Raw genomic sequence first — 17,905 nt, forward strand, 5'->3', positions numbered from 1 at the left:
CCATGTATCTCTGCCTTACACTGTATGGCAGCTGCAAGGATTTTTTAAGGCGGCTCATTCGAAGAAAATGCTCATGTGTGTGTTTTAAGCTGCTCTTGTATTTTAAGAACAGGTTAAATATGTATGCATGCGTGACAGTCAAGACATTAAATGATTGAAATAAATCCCGCGTATGGGAATCGTATGGGGCATTTGCAATATGGCGGATAGCTTTTTTCTGTATTAAAAGTAATTTGTGGATGTGTGTAGCAGATGCTTTGAACAGTAAGACCGGGCATCTTTTTCAAAAAGAGTACACATCCTACTGACAACCCAACAGCGTTGCTAACGAAGGCGTAGTACCTTGTTGTGAAACGCAGCACCATGCTCCCAGTCTCCCCCTCTCCCTAGACTTTTGTCTCCTGAACAGCTAGAACGTCAATGTCATTTTCTGTTACTAGCCGATACAATTGACTTTGTTTTCGTTTGTGTGCTAACCCTCTGACGTTCAACGTGGGTACACGTAGAGACGGTTCAAGAGCCATTTAGGTTTGCAGTAGGAAAGAGGCCCGGAGCATGGTGCTTCCCTTTAGCATCTGGCATGCCGCTAGACGCCTCCGAGGCCGTCCGGTTGGCTGCTCTCGCCTTTCGACGAGGGTGGCTTGTCGGCAGGCTTTCTGCCCGCGTTGACGTTCGGTCGCGGCTTGAAGGTAGGCCGCCGTCCTTGCACCGCTTTCACTGGCGGCTCGTCGACGCTGCTTCCGAACGACGTGTCGTCGTGGTCTCCGGAGACTTCGTGGGGGCGTTTCGTTGCCGTACCGGTACCCGTTGTGACGGAGGCGCCATTGGCTGGCGGTTCCTGGCCCTTAGACGATGAGACTGTATTGCTTGACTACTCGCTCCGCTTCTGTCGAGGTCCTGCTGCACTGGTGGTGGACCAGGCAGCGACCGACTCGGACATTCCGCACTAGTGTCCGGTGGTGCACGGGCGAGGGCTGATAGCTCTGCCACCGCAGTAGGCACCAGCTCACCAGTTCCCTTCGCCGCGTCCTCTGCCTCGGTCGCATCCATTAAGTGCTCGGCCCCATCCCTTGCACCCGGTCCCATTGCCGAGGCAGACGTACGGACGCACTGGGAGTCCTCGTGTCCGAGACGCCTGCAGCTCGAGCAGCGCGGCACCTTGCACTCTCTCCGGACGAGGCCAGTGCCGCGACAGCGCCAGCACTGCATCGGACGACCGGGTGCGAAGACTAAGACCAGGTCTCCTGCGACCCGTATTTGATGCGGCAAATCTTCAACTGTCATGCCCCTCTTTAGTTTCAGCACGACCGTCCTCGTCGTGGAACCCTTGTCGCTCATACCTTGCACACGCCACCGCTCTCTGCTAACGTCCATGACAGTCCCAAACGCCGCTAGTGCGCTCCGCTCATCCTCGTCGGCCACGCCGTGCAGCAGCCAGTGAAGCCTAAGCCTCACCTGATGATCCTGCGGGTCGGTGATGACGCAGCGACGGTTCTTCACCTTAAGTTCCTTAAAGGCCAGCAGCCGCCTTGTAGCCTCCGCGCCGTTCAGGGTGACTGCCCACACGTGGTTGACCTGGTAGGCTCCCAGGGCCACCACGTCCGGCAGCAAACCGGTAGGCACGAGAGCATCCCTAAAATCTTCGACCCGGTAGGGCCTCGCTCGCACGTCGCCGTGCAAAAAAACGGTGTTCAAAACGATGCTTCCTGTTGGCAGTTGGGGCAGTATCAGCTGATAATCCGTGTCGTCGCTATCGGTGATCCTGTTTCCGCGGCCAGCAAGGGCCGCCGTCGCCGCTCCGCCGGAGCTCATGATTCTGCGTCCGTCACGCTCGGTGGCCGGAAGTAGAATGGGATACTGGCCACTATAATAACGAGGAAACAGGAGCACTGGCTCGCTGACGCTTATTTAATCGCACAGAGCACAAAAGGGAGAAAAAAACAGGAAGCTCCCCGTCGAGGAATAGAACCCCGGTCTCCCGCGTGACAGGCGGGGATACTGGCCACTATACTAACGAGGAGACAGGAGCACTGGCTCACCGACGCTTAGGTAATGGCACAGAGCGCAAGAGGGAAAAAAAACAGGAAGCTCCCCGTCGGGGAACCGAACCCCGGTCTCCCGCGTGACAGGCGGGGATACTGGCCACTATACTTTTTTTTTCTTTATTGCCGGTCTCCGACAGTGCGCAGTAACACATGATGGTACACAGAAATAGAAAAAAAAAATAAGGCAGACAAAAATGCCGCAGCAGTCAGCTTTGTACTGACGTTGTCATATTAAAATTCTTTCAGCGCTGTCAAGGCTTCTACTCTCGGCAGCCACTGTGGTACAGGCTCAAGCGACTTCTGCACTTCAACAAATCTCGCTATACTCTCGCGAAAATACATCCGTGCGGGCCTCGCATCCGGATCACAATGGAAACCGGCCGTGCGGGAGCGCCATACAGAGTGGAGTCCGGCCAGCATTATGAGGTCGAATGGAATTCTGTCTTCATTGTTTATTGCTAGGTATCTAATGCCGTGTGGGTCCAGTGGAAAATCTTTTTTGACCGTTTGGTGCAGAACATCCCAAAAGTGCACACCTTTCCAGCAATGCAGAAAAACATGATCTAAAGTTTCGGGCTGTTTGCATATCATACAGTCAGCTCCCCACGGTAAGAAAAAGCCCCGTTGCTCTAGGAATTTCTTTACTGGCAGTGTTTCAGTGGGTAGCTTGAAGAAAAAGGATTTCATTCCAGGCGTCACCTGCATTCTCTTTACCCTTTTTAAAACATTCTGACCGTGTTCTCCACTATGCAAGGCTCTGTACAATGGCTCTGGAAAAATGCTGTCACACACATCTTTGTACAGTGTTGTTCTTTTCACTGAAGAAAGATAGTCAATCGAAAAACGCACCGACAAGAATCGTACACTAGTCGCGACCTCCTTAAAAAAACCTGAAATGGATCCATGCATCACATTTGTGCCAACAACAAAACTAGGCAACGCACCTCTTAATCTGACTTGGCACACTGTGCGTAAAAAAGGATCGCTCGTGTCACGAAAAAACATAAACCTATTAACGAGCTGACGCACAAAGAGATGCGACAGGCTAAGACCGCCGTCTTTCACCCTTCTGAACAAGTTCGTTCGACTACACCTTCCCATTGCGATGCCCATATAAAGGTGGCGAACACTCTGTGTAGCCTTTGCACATTCAGCCGCGAGCAGTGCAGTACTTGCATCAAATACCACAACTTACTTACAAAAAAAAAGATTGCACACTGTGGCCCTGGCGAAGAAAGAAAGGGGAACCTCCTTCCACCTGTCTGCTTTTCTCGAGTTTCGTGCAGCTGGCTTAGCCAGAGGTCGTCATTGTTTTTGTAGCATTCCAGAGGGACACCTAGGTACTTCGCTGGGGTGTTCACCCACGTCACGCCAGCAAATGTGTCTGGGGTTGTCGGCCATTCTCCATGCCAGAATTTCAGGCATTTACCCCAGTTAATTAAACTACCCGTGAGATCCCGGAAACACTTCACTACTTCAACCGTTGCTGTAATACTTCCTTGATCGATGCAGCATACGGCGACATCATCGGCATATGCTAAGAGTTTTACTTCAGAAGCTTGCAGTTGAAACCCGCGAATCGAATCATTCTGAATAATAGCCAAGCACAGTGTTTCAATGTAAAGACAAAATAAAAGTGGACTGAGTGGGCAACCCTGGCGTACAGAACGCTGCATGGCAATGGGGGCCCCCAGACTCTTGTTTATGATAAGCTGCGTGGTGCAATTCCTGTACGCCATGGCCACTCCATCTTTGATAATCGAACCGGCATTAATATGATCGAGAATAGCGAACAAAATAACGTGTGGGACACAATCAAAGGCCTTCTCTAGGTCGAGCTGCAGCACAGCGACACAAGCCTTCATGATGTCACAGCACTCAAGCACGCACCGCATCTTATGTATGTTAGTCACTATAGACCTGCCCCTGATTCCACATGTCTGGTGGCTGCCTACTAGGTCTTTAATCACTGTTTGGAGTCTTCTCGCTAAAACTTTCATTAAAATTTTGTAGTCTACATTAGTTAAAGAGATTGGTCTGTAAAATGTCACCAGTCTAAGTTTTTCTGCGGCATCAGTCTTAGGTATAAGAACAGTGTGTGATGTACTATAAGACTGTGGTAAAACTTTCATGTGGTACGCCTCATTGAACACTACCGTGAGCACTGCAGCCAGCTTTTCTTTCAAAAACTTATAAAACGAGGCGGATAAGCCATCGGGCCCAGGCGACTTTCCGTCGTTTAAGTTTTCAATTGCTAGGCACACTTCACTTTCACTTATCGGTCGCTCCAGGAATTCTCTTATCTCATCGTCCAGTCGCGGCATATGGCCAAGAAATGTCTTAAATCCGTCCAAGTCGGCATGATGAAACGCAAATAGCGCCTGATAATGCTCAGAAAACTAGCGCCGAATGCCCCCGTTATCATTCACCACGACGCCATTCCGCTCTATCTCGGCTATGTGGTTTCGTCGGGCGTTTGTCTTTTCAATCCCTAAAGCCCGCTTCGTAGGTACCTCGCCTGCTTTCAGTGAATTTGTTCGTGCACGCACCAGCGCACCGCGATAGCGCTCTTCTTCGATCAACTGCAGTTTCTGCTTTACCTTCCTGATGTCATCTTTGAAAATGCGGGGCGTTTTGCACTCCTCTGCTATCAGTTTCTCCAATATTGTGCGCAGCTCGGTTTCCTTCATTTTTTCTTGGAAACGAATCGCACTGGCCCTGTCAATTGCTGTGACTTTAATCTGCTGCTTGCATAGTTCCCACTGCTGACCCAGATTCAGGCTAGTGTTTGGTTTTATTCTGTTAATTTCTTCTAATGCTTTTGTTACAAATTGTTCGTCACCAAGTAGCATAGAGTTCATTTTCCACATGTCCCATACAAAGTGCTTCAGTTGTTTCTTTGTTCCTATTGCGCATTTAACGAGGCAGTGATCAGTAAAACATATTGGTACAACATCGTAGCTACGGCACATCGGGATCATATCCAGAGCAACGTATATGCGATCCAGGCGTGCGTGGCTAGAACCCTGGAAATGAGTGTACTTTACCGCGCATGCGCTCTGTAGGCATTCAGCCACATCTGCTAATTCCGCTTCGGCAACGACCTCAGCTAATAAGTCCGTACTCCTGTCTCGAAAAGCTGTGCAGCTGGTTTTGTCCGCAGAACTCAGTACGCAGTTAAAGTCCCCCATAATAATGAGGCGTTTCTGAGGCACCATGTACTGCCTAACATAAGCAAAAAAATAATGACTTTCCTCCAATGTGTTCGGCGCGTACACACAAATCACTCGATATTCCGCGTTACACAAAAGGATATCACACACTATTAATCTCCCAGACGGGCATGACATGATGCTTTGAACAGTAAGACCGGGCAACTTTTTCAAAACGAGTACACATCCTGCTGACAGTCCTACAACGTGGCTAACTACGGCGTAGTATGTTGCTGTGAAACGCTGCACCATGCTCCCGGTCTCCCCCTCTCTCTCGACTTTGGTCTCCTGGACGGCGAGAATGTCAATGTCATTTTCTGTTACCAGCCGATACAATTGACTTTGTTTTCGTTTCTGTCCTAAACCTCTGACATTCAACGTAGCTACACAGAGGGATGGTTCAGGAGCCATTTCGGTTCGCAGCAGGGGGGAGGCCCGGAGCATGGTGCTCACCAGTAGCATTTAGCGTACCGCTAGACGCCTCCGGGGCCGTCCGCTTGTTTGCTCTCGCTTCTCGACGGCGGTGGCTTGTCGGCAGGCTTTCTTTCCGCGTTGACGTTTGGCCGCGGCTTGAGGGTAGCCCGCCGTCCTTGCACCGCTTTCACTGGCGGCTCGTCAACGCTACTTGCGAGTTCCTGGTCGTCGTGGTCTTCGGAGACTTCGTGGCGGCGTTTCGTTGCAGTCCCAGTACCCGTTGTAACGGAAGCGTCACTGGCTGGCGGTTCCTGGCCCTTAGACGATAGAGACGGCAGTGCATGAGTACTCGCTCCGCTTTTGTCGACACTCTGCTGCACCAGTGGTGGACCAGGCGACGGTTCACTCGGACGTTCCGCGCTTGTGTCCTGCGGTTCACCAGCGAGGGCTGCTTGCTCTGCCACAGCGGTAGGCAGCGGCTCGCCAGTTCCCTTCGCCGCGTCCTCTGCCTCGGTCGCGTCCATTTAGTGCTCGGCTTCATCGCTTTCCCCCGGGCCCATTGCTGACGCATACGTGCGGACGCACTGGGAGTCCTCGTGTCCGAAACGCCGGCAGTTCGAGCAGCGCGGCACCTTGCACTCTCTTCGGACGTGGCCAGTGCCGTGACAGCGCAAGCATTGCATCGCACGACCGGGTGCCACGACTAAGGCCAGTTCTCCTCCCACCCGTATTTGATGCGGCAAATATTCAACTGTCATGCCCTTCTTGAGCTTTAGGACGACCGTCCTCGTCATAGAACCCTTGTCGCTCATACCTTGCACACGCCACCGCTCTCTGCTAACGTCCATGACAGTCCCAAACACCGCTAGTGCGCTCCGCACATCCTCGTCGGCCACGCCGTGCAGCAGCCAGTGAAGCCTAAGCCTCACCTGATGATCCTGCGGGTCGATGATGACGCAGCGACGGTTCTTAACCTTCAGTTCCTTAAAGGCCAGCAGCCGCCTTGTAGCCTCCGCGCCGTTCAGGGTGACTGCCCACACGTGGTTGACCTGGTAGGCTCCCAGGGCCACCACGTCCGGCAGCAAACCGGTAGGCACGAGAGCATCCCTAAAATCTTCGACCCGGTAGGGCCTCGCTCGCACGTCGCCGTGCAAAAAAACGGTGTTCAAAACGATGCTTCCTGTTGGCAGTTGGGGCAGTATCAGCTGATAATCCGTGTCGTCGCTATCGGTGATCCTGTTTCCGCGGCCAGCAAGGGCCGCCGTCGCCGCTCCGCCGGAGCTCAGGATTCTGCGTCCGTCACGCTCGGTGGCCGGAAGTAGAATGATACTGGCCACTATACTAACGAGGAAACAGGAGCACTGGCTCACCGACGCTTAGGTAATGGCACAGAGCGCAAGAGCGAAAAAAAAACAGGAAGCTCCCCGTCGAGGAATAGAACCCCGGTCTCCCGCGTGACAGGCGGGGATACTGGCCACTATACTAACGAGGAGACAGGAGCACTGGCTCACCGACGCTTAGGTAATGGCACAGAGCGCAAGAGGGAAAAAAACAGGAAGCTCCCCGTCGGGGAATCGAACCCCGGTCTCCCGCGTGACAGGCGGGGATACTGGCCACTATACTTTTTTTTCTTTATTACCGGTTTGATCACATTCAATGTACAGACAGAACACACCAGCCAGTCTTCGGCTGGAGGAGTAGGGTTAAAATATCTCCAGGCACATCAAATCATCAAATACATTAATCCACTCAGGGGGGTCAGGTAACGCCTGATAGACTTCTCTCATGTAGATCATATGCTGGATGAAGTTTTCGCGTACAGAGTGAACAGTAACATCAGCATGGCGGACTGCCATTCGGGTTTGCCACAGACTGTGGAGGCCCAGTAGCATCAACATATCAAAGGGAATGCCTTCATCACATTTAACTGGGAGAAACCAGATCCCGTATGGCGTTATTGGCAGTTGTTTCTTAAGGGTTCGCTGCAGAATGTCCCAGTGGAATATAGCGTCCCAACAGTCAATAAATACGTGTTCAATAGTTTCTGGTTTTTTGCAGAGTAAGCAGTTGATTGTCCAGGGTACAAATATTCCTTTCTGATCTAGCCATGCTTTTACAGGTAATGTGTTCGTGTGCAGCTTAAAGAAAAAGGATTTGACAAAAGGTCTTATCGGCATTTTTCTAACCCGTTTTAAAACGTGCTTTCCTGGGCCACCAGAGTAAACAGACCTGTACAATGGTGTCGGCAGTAGATTTGCAATTAAGTCCGCGTACAGTTTCTTCTTCGTGACAGAACATAGGTAATCCATTGAAAACCTTGCATGCAACATGCGGAAAGAAACAACAACTTCATGAAAGTAACCAGTCACACGGCGACATCTTATATCACTTGTAGCCACAATAAATTCAGGGAGCGCTTTCGCAAGTTGCACTTGTATGACTGTGCGCAAAAAACTGCCGCTTTGGTCCCGCAGAAAGAAAAAACGCGACACAATCTGTCTGATAAACAAATGAGAAAGACCTAGGCCTCCATCGCGGATTTTGCGAAAAAGGTTGGCACTACTCACCCTCTCTCATGTTGAGCCCCATATAAACACAGCCAAAACCCGATGCATTTTCTGCACATTTGTGCGGGACATAAACAGCACTTGCAACACATACCAAACTTTAGCGATTAAAAACAAATTGCAAGCAGAGGCACGCGCAAACATTGAAAGGCCGCGACCCTGCCAGTTTCCTGTCCTCTCCTTCATTTTTTTCGTTGCGTCGCTCCAGTACCTTGCGGGTTCCTGGTAGTGCTCGAAAGGCACACCGAGGTACGTCGTAGGTGCGCCTGTCCATGTCGTACAAGCAAACCTTTCTGCCTTGATGTCCCAGTTACCGTGCCATATACCAACACTCTTTTCCCAGTTTATCTCTGAGCCCGTTAGCTTACAGAAAGCCTTAGCAAGGTTTACCACTTCTAACACACTCTCGCGATCTTGACAAAATACGGCTATGTCATCAGCATACGCCAACAGTTTTACCTCCGTAGAATGCACTTTGAAGCCTCGTATTGATGTTTGGTGAATTACGGCTAAACAAAAGGGTTCGACATATATAGCAAACAAGAGGGGAGACAGTGGGCATCCTTGCCTTACTGAAGATTGCACTGGTACTCTTTCTGTTAATGACTTATTTATTATGAGCTGGGTACAGCAATCTCGATAGGCCATCATTACACCGTCTAAAATTGTGCTGCCTACATTTGCATGCTTCAATACGCAGAAGAGGACCTCGTGTGACACCCTGTCGAAAGCTTTCGTCAAATCTAGTTGCAACATGGCAACTTGGCCGTCCATGTCGTCGCAGCATTCTAACACATTTCTTGCTACGTGAGTGTTCGTGAAAATCGTTCGCCCTTTGATGCCGCATATTTGATGCGGCCCAACTAAGTGCTTGATCACCCTTTGCAGCCGCTTCACAAACACTTTGTAATCGGTGTTCGTAAGGCTGATAGGCCTGTATGAACCTACTGACAGCAGCTTGTCACGGTCATCCGTCTTAGGGATCAAAACGACATGAGCAGCTCTGAAGGACGGTGGCACTTGTTTTGTTTTATACGCCCCATTGATAACGCGGTGTAACACACATGCCAGTTGATGGGCGAAAACCTTGTAAAATGTGGCTCCCAAGCCGTCTGGTCCCGGGGACTTTCCTGTCGGCAATTCGACGATAGCGGCCTCGATTTCGCGAACACTTATCTCTTCCTCAAGGCTGTCTCTGACATCGTGTGCTATCTTTGGCAGCTAAGTCATGAATTCAGTAATGAAAGTGTCACTTACACGAGTAACGTTGCTAAACAACTCGCGATAATATTCCACGAATGCCTGCTCTATATTTTTCTGCTCGCCCGTCACCTCGTTCTTATAGCGGATCTGTTTGATTTCATTTTTTGATGCATACCTTTTCTCGTCACTAAGAGAGCGTTTATTCGGTGCTTCCCCAAGCCATAATCGTTCGCCCCGGGCACGAATCATAGCTGCCTTATATCTTTCATTGTCTATCAACTCAAGTTCACTTTTGGTTTTTTTTATTTCGTCTGCCACTTTTTTAGGCTCCAAAATCACTGCATTTAGCAAGTATTCTAGTTGGCGCTGAAGATCTTTTTCATTATTCATCTCATTTCTACGCTTGATTCTCGCTCTTTCAATCGCTGCCATTTTAACTTCATTTTTGAATATTTCCCAGGCAGTCGAATAGTTTTCTGGCTGATCATTCACTAGCCGCCCTAGTTTTTCCTCAACTGCTTCAACAAAAGGTTCATCATTGAGCAATTTAGCGTTCAACTTCCACAGGTGCCAGTTAAATCGTGGCTGCTTTTGCTTATTGCCAATGTTGAAACTCACAAGGCTGTGATCATAGAATGAAACAGGTATAACGTTGTAACTATTGCAAAGGGGAATTAGAGCGAGGGACACGTAAACTCTGTCAAGCCTTGCTTGACTACCTTGTTGTGTGTAAGTGATCTGCGGCCGCCCGCCGCTTGTTATTGTGTGACCCACATCCTCCAAGTTATAGTCCATCACCAAGGAGCTAAGTACCTCGGCGCTCCTATCATGTACGTATGCTACTCTAGATCTATCCTCAGAAAAGCAAACGCAATTAAAGTCTCCCAGCAGAATAAGATGCCTTTCACAAGGCAGATACTGATTAAGGTGTTCAAAGAAAATACATCTCTCACTGACATTGTTCGGGGCATAGACACACACCAGGCGCCACTTTTCTCCCGACAACGAAAAATCCAAGACGATGAGGCGACCATTTTCAGACACAGTAATCATTTCCTCAATAATCCTCACACTTTTTCGTATCAATACAGCACAGCAAGCAGATTTTCCAACGGCATGGCATACACAGACATTATAAATCGTTGTGAAAGGTGACACCATATGATCATCATCATCATTTATTAACCCTTAAGGGTCCCGTCAGGGACATTACATAAGGGGAGGGTGGTACAGGGGTGTTCAGCCGTCATACATGAATATAAATAGAATGAATATAAATATAGAAGGAATATAAAAATACAGAAAAATATAGAAAATATAGAATAGAAAAAAAGTAGAACAAGACGAAAAAAGACAGCAGTAACAAATTCAAATAATCACGTCATGACAGGGTGTAGCAGAAATATAAACAAAAACAAATTGCAACTTTGGAAGTAGCACAGGATGGTCAGTTAGCAGGGCTTGGAAGCTGGCATAGGGTGCAGGAAAAAACTATTTGTCGTGGAGATGGTCGATTAGGAGATGTCTGAATCTGGAAGGATTAGTCTCAATGATAATGTGTTCGGGGAGGTTATTCCAGCTTTCTATAGCACTGGGAAGGAAAGATTTATTGAAATAATTGGTGGAGCCGTGCAAACGCTGTATGCTTAAGGAGTTAAATAAACGACGACATGGTCGTACCGGAGCTCGTAGAAGGTTTTCTCGAAGTGCTGGAAAGTTAAAGTACAGTTTGTGAAAAAAACAAAGAATTGAAGTTTTCCTGCGAAAGGCTAATGACTTGATGCCGAGGGATGATTTCAACGCTGTGATGCTGAGCTGAGATTTATACTGTGAGGTGATGAAGCGTGCTACCCGATTCTGGATGGCTTCGAGTGAATCTATCAAGTAGGCTTGGTGAGGATTCCATATTGTTGAGGCGTATTCTAGTTTATTTCGAATGTACGTTTCATATGCTAGTTGTCTGGTGGCTGCTGTGGACATGGAAAGTGATCGCCTGATGAATCCGAGTGATCTGGAGGCACTAGCACATAGTTTCGTGATGTGATTAGCCCAGGTTAGGTTGGTTGTTATCTCGATGCCGAGGTACCGGTATGAATTAGTTTGAGACAGCGCTATGGAGTTCAGGGAGTACGAAAAATGAAGAATCGAACGTTTACGTGAGATGTGCATGAACTTACATTTAGAAACGTTGAGCTGCATTAGCCAGTCGGAACACCACTTCTGAATTCGGCTTAGGTCATCCTGTAATAATTCCTGATCACTGCTATTGTTGATGCGGCGATAAATGACGCAGTCATCCGCAAAGAGACGGACAGATGATAAAATACCAGATGGCAAATCGTTGATGAAGATTAAAAAGAGTAATAGAGCAAGAACCGATTCTTGGGGAACCCCGGAGATTACTCTAGTAGTTTGAGATGCATGACTGGCGATGAAGGTGAATTGCAAGCGGTTGGTTAAGAAACAGTGGATCCAGGATAAGACAAGCGGGTCAAGTGACAGAGCTGAGAGTTTGGAAAAGAGACGCTGGTGAGGGACGCGATCGAATGCCTTGTCGAAATCTAAATAAATTATATCGGTTTGGAAGGCGGAGTCTAGATTTAGGTGAAGATCAGTTGTAAGTTCGAACAGCTGAGTTTCGCACGAAAAACCTGCCCTGAAACCATGCTGATTGGGAAAGAAGAAACGGTTGTGGTCAAGGTGAGATGCGATGTGCGAGTATATTATATGTTCGAAAAGTTTACAAGAGATACATGTCAGTGAAATTGGTCGATAATTTGAGGGGTCGGAGCGATCTGCAGCTTTGAAAACTGGGACAACTTTGCTTAATTTCCAGTCGTCTGGAATCTGACTAGTGTTAAGAGACTGGGCAAAAATGAGTTGTAAGATTTGGCTCGTGAAATATTTAGTTGCTTTAAAAATCTTAGCAGGGAGGTTGTCTGGTCCAGGGGAAGTGGATATCTTTAGATTATCTATGAGTTTTAAAATTCCCTCTGCTGTGATGGTAACAGGTGGCATAGGTGCATAGTTTAGACTTGGCACGGAAACAATGCTTGCTGTTGGCTCCTGGGTAAATACGGACGTGAAATAGGAATTCATGACGTCGGAGCGCTCGGAAATTGGGACATCGGAGCCGTCTCGTGCCTTCAGGGAAATATTGTGCGAACTGTTTTTATTGGGCGTGAGCAAGTTCCAAAACTTCTTGGGGTTTACACGCATTATCTCAATGAGATCGTGACAGTAGAATTTTCGTTTTGAAGATCGTAATAACTGCGTGTATTCGTGCAGACTTGCAAGGTATTTGTCCCACTTTCTAGCGCATCCTGATTTCTTTGCGTTACGGAATAGGCGTTTATTCTTTCGCGACAACTTCCTCAGCGCATTTGAGTACCATGGTTTATTGGCATCCCCACGAAAGCAGATGAGCGGGACGTAAGCTTCTATAAGCGATAACATTTTCTCTTTAAATAGACACCAGTTGTTATTCACGGATCTGCTATGTATGGAAATTTGAAACGTCTGAAGAAATTCTTCAAGGTGGGAGTTAATGCTTGGGAAATCGGCCTTAGAATAATCACGGATGTATTTAACAGACGGTTGGCGTATAGGAATTTCAATGGACAGGTTGAAAGTTATGATACAGTGATCACTTAGACCACTAGTACACGAAAGCGATTGAACTAATTCTGGATTGGATACAAGGACGAGGTCTAGTATGTTTGAGCCTCGAGTTGGTGCACACACTGTTTGGGTAAGGTTAAACGTAAGGACCAGATCCAAGAAATATTTTGATGGACGAGATGACGCAGTCAAGTTATCCCAATCGATGTCTGGAAAATTGAAGTCGCCACAGAGTATGAAGTTGGCATGAGAGAATCTAGACTGTAAATCTTCAAGAACAGAGTGAAGGTCGCTTATGAAGGAAGGATCCGTGTCGGGGGCTCGATAGCATGCAATTAGAATGTTGGTGCAAGAGGGAAAATTAAATTTGATGCAGAGTATTTCGCTATGGCAATTGATATCAACTGGGGTAGAAGAAAGGCTTGTTTTCACCAGAGCGAGAATGCCGCCTCCCCGACGACCAACTCTGTCTCGCCGGTAGGAGTGAAATGATTGATTGTCGTGCAAAAGTTCGATATCATCTATATCGGATGTTAGCCAGGATTCAGTGAATAATGCGATGTCCGTGCTGTGGTCGTCGAGAAGCGCCTCAACCGATTCTTTTTTGGGCAGGTAACTCCGAATATTTGTCAGCAAAAGCGAAACATTATTGTAGGTATCGATTGAGCGATTGCGCTGTGAAGGATTGGAATGAGGCGATTGTGGGGGTCTCGGTGTTGTCAGTAATCGCTATGGTTTTAGTTCGACAACGGAATCCGTATCTGCATTATAAGTGAAAACCTTTTTGCCAATCAGCAGCTTGCCAAAACGAATCTTGAAAGAGGCGTTGTTCTGTTGACCATAAGTGAAAAGTTTCTTTCTAGCCACGCGTACCTTGGCTGAATAATCCTCGCGGATAGAAAACGATGTATCCTTCAGCTTCGGACCAGCAAGCAATATCCCTGATTTGTCTTTGAAATGCGTTAGCTTTACAATGATTGGGCGGTTTTTGCCTACCTCGAATCGACCCAATCGATGCGCACGTTCGATCTGATGATTTTCAATTGAAATGTCAAGCTTGTCCGAGCAGAAAGAAACAACGCGTTCTTCAGATTGTGCCCAAGTTTCACCGAGATCGTCTGTGATTCCAAAGAACAATAAGTTCGAGCGGCGTAAGCGATTTTCGGCGTCATCGTACTTGGTCGTCAGCAGTTTGACGTCAGAAGAAAGTTTAGTCAAGTCCGGGGTAGCTTTAGATGCGGCATCAGTTTCAGGGTTGTTTTCAACAATTTTTTCGAGTACTTCGACGCGTGATGAAAGTCGACGCACAGAGTCTTCAATGGTTGTTTGTGTCGACCTGATCAAGGCGAGCTCAGAAAGTATAGTGTTCTGGCTCGATTCTATGCGTAATATGGCCTGTGAGATAGATTCGAGGGTCGGAGGGGCATCGTTTTCGGTAGGGCCTGGGTTTAGTTCGATATCTCCAGATAAAATGAGCAAAAGAGAAGCAAAATGGGCGTGAAGACAAAAGGAGGAGGCAATACATAACAATCTATGGCAAAAGACAATGGCGTCTTTGGCGTCTTTGGGGCACGACACCGCTAGCAGGAAGCGATCACTAGTGCGAAAACATGTGGCACAGGGTAGGTAACTAACCTGCAGTAGAAGGAAAGGCGTCTGCATGACCGGTTGATATGCGGTGTCGTGCCCCAAATGGCCCCAGCGGCGCAGCGGCTTTTGTAGTCGGGGAACTTCCGCGCTGGTACTGGCACCACGTTGCCAGATGATGATCCTGTTCACCGCCGGAAGCAACGGATGCAGGTGAAGTTCGTCGTCTGCGTGGTAGCTCGTAGACTCAACTGGCAGCCAGGCGGATTCTTCGGCGCCGCGCACAGCAGAGGGTCGCAAACGGAAAACGTTGAAAGGTGTGGTGGGGATGGCCCAGGATAAGATAGCCTGCAGTAGAAGGAAAGGCGTCTGCATGACCGGTTGATATGCGGTGTCGTGCCCCAAATGGCTCCAGCGGCGCAGCGGCTTTTGTAGTCGGGGAACTTCCGCGCTGGTACTGGCACCACGTTGCCAGATGATGATCCTGCTCACCGCCGGAAGCAACGGATGCAGGTGAAGTTCGTCGTCTGCGTGGTAGCTCGTAGACTCAACTGGCAGCCAGGCGGATTCTTCGGCGCCGCGCACAGCAGAGGGTCGCAAACGGAAAACGTTGAAAGGTGTGGTGGGGATGGTCCAGGATAAGATAGCCTGCAGTAGAAGGAAAGGCGTCTGCATGACCGGTTGATATGCGGTGTCGTGCCCCAAATGGCTCCAGCGGCGCAGCGGCTTTTGTAGTCGGGGAACTTCCGCGCTGGTACTGGCACCACGTTGCCAGATGATGATCCTGTTCACCGCCGGAAGCAACGGATGCAGGTGAAGTTCGTCGTCTGCGTGGTAGCTCGTAGACTCAACTGGCAGCCAGGCGGATTGTTCGGCGCCGCGCACAGCAGAGGGTCGCAAACGGAAAACGTTGAAAGGTGTGGTGGGGATGGTCCAGGATAAGATAGCCTGCAGTAGAAGGAAAGGCGTCTGCATGACCGGTTGATATGCGGTGTCGTGCCCCCGAGTCTGCTCTTGTTTTTCCACCTTTGTTTCTTGTACCGCAATTAGATCTAGCTCATTCTCCATGCAAAGGCGACTAAGCTGGTATTGCCGTCGCCTTGCAGCCAAGCCCCTAACATTGATTGTCGCTATGCGTAGCGAAGAATTTAAGTTATTTGCCATTTTGAATCAAGCAGCATGATACCAATGATGTCATTACAAACATGACTGACACTTTTCTATCACTTCTATGGTGAAAAATAACAACATGACATACCAAAAAGTAGTCCAGTAACGTCTTCAGCCGTACGTCGAATGTGTCGCTCGTAGCTTCAGTGATTCCGTCCATTTCGAATCCGTAGTAGCCCGGCACCTTCGACGACACCAAGTTTGTGTGCTAAGTGGGCGTCACCGCCGAACGCCTATCCGGCGGGATTTTCGGTTGCGGGCGCAGCGTCGGTCGACGCACACCCGGCGCCTTTGGCGGGGGTTCATCGTTGTTCGGCTCGCTCGGTTGTCCATCCTGGGTAGCTAACTCGTCATGAGTTCTCTTCACCACCGCACCACTTGCGCCTGTCTCGCTGGCGTCCATTGCCTCAGCTTTATCTGTAGCAATTCTTCCGTCGTGCGAGCTTGGGGAGATTGCACCCGTAGTCGTGTTCGTCGCAGTGGGCTCCGGTTCAGAAGCGGTGAGAGACGGAGAATCACTGGCCTTGGCCTTGGGGTCGCCTCCGGACTTCTCTTCTGGAGACTTCGCGTCCTCGCCGCTCTTCTCCTCTGATCCTTTCGAAGCTTCCTCAACTTCGGCTTCATCCTGCAGCAGGTCGTTGACGTCTAGAACCCTCGCACCTTTCTGCGTGACAGAAGCATACGTCTTCACGCACTGCTCTTCTCCGTGGCCGTATCGGTGGCATAGTGCGCAGCGTGGCACGCGGCAGTCGCGTCGAATGTGGCCGGTATTGCGACAGCGCAAGCATAGCGGGGCCCTACCGGGCACCACAACAAGCGCCAGTTCACCTGCAACACGGATCTGATGGGGCAGGTCATCCACTGTCACGCCCGTCTTCAAATTTAAGGCCACCAAGCGTGTCGAGGACGCTTTGTCTTGCACACCTTGAGCACGCCAACGTTCACGGGAAACGTCCGTCACTCTGCCGTACGGCAAAAGCGCCGCCCGTATGTCATCGTCCAGTACGTTGTGAAGCATCCAGTGAAGCTTGATACGCAAAGCTTGGTTGTTAGGATCTATCACAACGCACCGCCTTTCCTTCACGGTCAATTCCTTCAAAGCCAAAAGCTTATGCACGCCGTCTCCGTTTTTGAAGGTTACCGCCATACATGACTCATCTGATACGCCCCCAGGGCGATAACTTCAGACAGTAGGCCTAGGCTAGCCAGTGTGTCACGGAAGTCTTCCACATGGTATGGCCTTTCACGCACATCGGCATGCAAAAAAAAAGTGTTCAAAACAACTCGCCCTGTAGGTAGCTGAGGCAAAAGCACTTGATAATCCGGGTCATCACAGCCAGAAATCCTGTTGCCGCTGCCCTGCTGGGCCGCTGAAGCCGCTCTTTTTTTTTTATTGCCGACTTTGACATTCAAAACACACAAGATGAACGATTAAAATGTGTCGGCAGACCTTTGCCTGACACGGCATGTTAAAATTTTCTCAGTCTTGCCAAATCATCAAGCACATCGATCCATTTTGGCTGTTCAGGGAGGGCCTTATACGCCTCCCTAAATCGCACAGCATTTTGAATGAAATGTTCCCGTACAGGTTTCACTTGTTCATCTGCATTGTTAAACTCCATTCTGGTTTTCCACAAGCTGTGAAGTCCCAGGAGCATTACTGCATCAAATGGAAAATCATCTGTTTTGTGAAAAGGTAGAAATCTTATGCCATATGCATCTAATGGTAGGTCTTTCTTTAAAGTTCTCTGAAGGACATCCCAGAAAAAAATGGGATCCCAACAGACCAAAAACACATGTTCAATGTTTTCCTGTTAGTGGCACAGGAAACAGTTTGTTGACCAAGGGACGAAAAGACCTTTATCGTGCATCCGCGTTTTCACTGATAAGGTATTAGTGTGGAGTTTAAAGAAAAAGGATTTGATCGCTGGCAATATTGGCATCTTCTTAACTCTTTTAAGTACATCAGCTCCTGGGCCTGCAATGTGTGGCAAACGATATATCGGCAGAGGAAGCATTGTGTCCACTAAGTCCACGTACAATTTTTTTTTCTTGACATTACACAAATACTCCATGGAAAACCGAA

General features: G+C 48.9%; 2 pseudogenes; both read right to left on the minus strand.

Moving 5' to 3' along the window:
- Positions 1-5,730: 5,730 nt before the first annotated feature.
- LOC144108688 (uncharacterized) lies at positions 5,731-6,990 on the minus strand (annotated as a pseudogene).
- Positions 6,991-7,374: 384 nt separating this feature from the next.
- On the minus strand, positions 7,375-8,382 carry LOC144107116 (uncharacterized; annotated as a pseudogene).
- Between the last annotated feature and the right edge of the window lie 9,523 nt (positions 8,383-17,905).

Source organism: Amblyomma americanum, chromosome 10, assembly GCF_052857255.1.
Source record: "Amblyomma americanum isolate KBUSLIRL-KWMA chromosome 10, ASM5285725v1, whole genome shotgun sequence".
NCBI lineage: Eukaryota > Metazoa > Arthropoda > Arachnida > Ixodida > Ixodidae > Amblyomma > Amblyomma americanum.